Here is a 452-nt window from a genome sequence, read left to right as displayed (position 1 = left end):
CCCCCTGGAGGATCAGAGGGAACACACATCCCCCACAGTCACACCACCTCATACATCTAATAAAAAACTCAACTAAACGCAAAGATAACACCCACATTACTACGATAATTACTTCAAAATGTGTATGAAAATATTTACTAGTATTTAATAGTAATATGTGGCGTTTTCCAACAAGCAGTTCATAAATAGATGGTTATTTCTTCAATACATTTCCAGGGAAGTTCGTGCTGATCACGTCAAATTCAAACTGCTCCCTGATGTCATCACAACAGGTATGTCCTGTGATTTTCAGGCCAGCTAGCCAGTAGATTTGTCCAATGTAGCAGGGGGAACGCTTCCTGACAGCTTAAAATGTGTTGAATATGAAAGGAAGCACACACCACGTCTGTCAAATCCACACGGCTCATTATGAACGTATCTACAGCATTAATGAACTTTTTATGGTTCTGTTT

This window comes from Pagrus major, chromosome 8 (genome assembly GCF_040436345.1).
Source record: "Pagrus major chromosome 8, Pma_NU_1.0".
Lineage (NCBI taxonomy): Eukaryota > Metazoa > Chordata > Actinopteri > Spariformes > Sparidae > Pagrus > Pagrus major.
Note: the sequence above shows the minus strand (reverse complement) of the source record.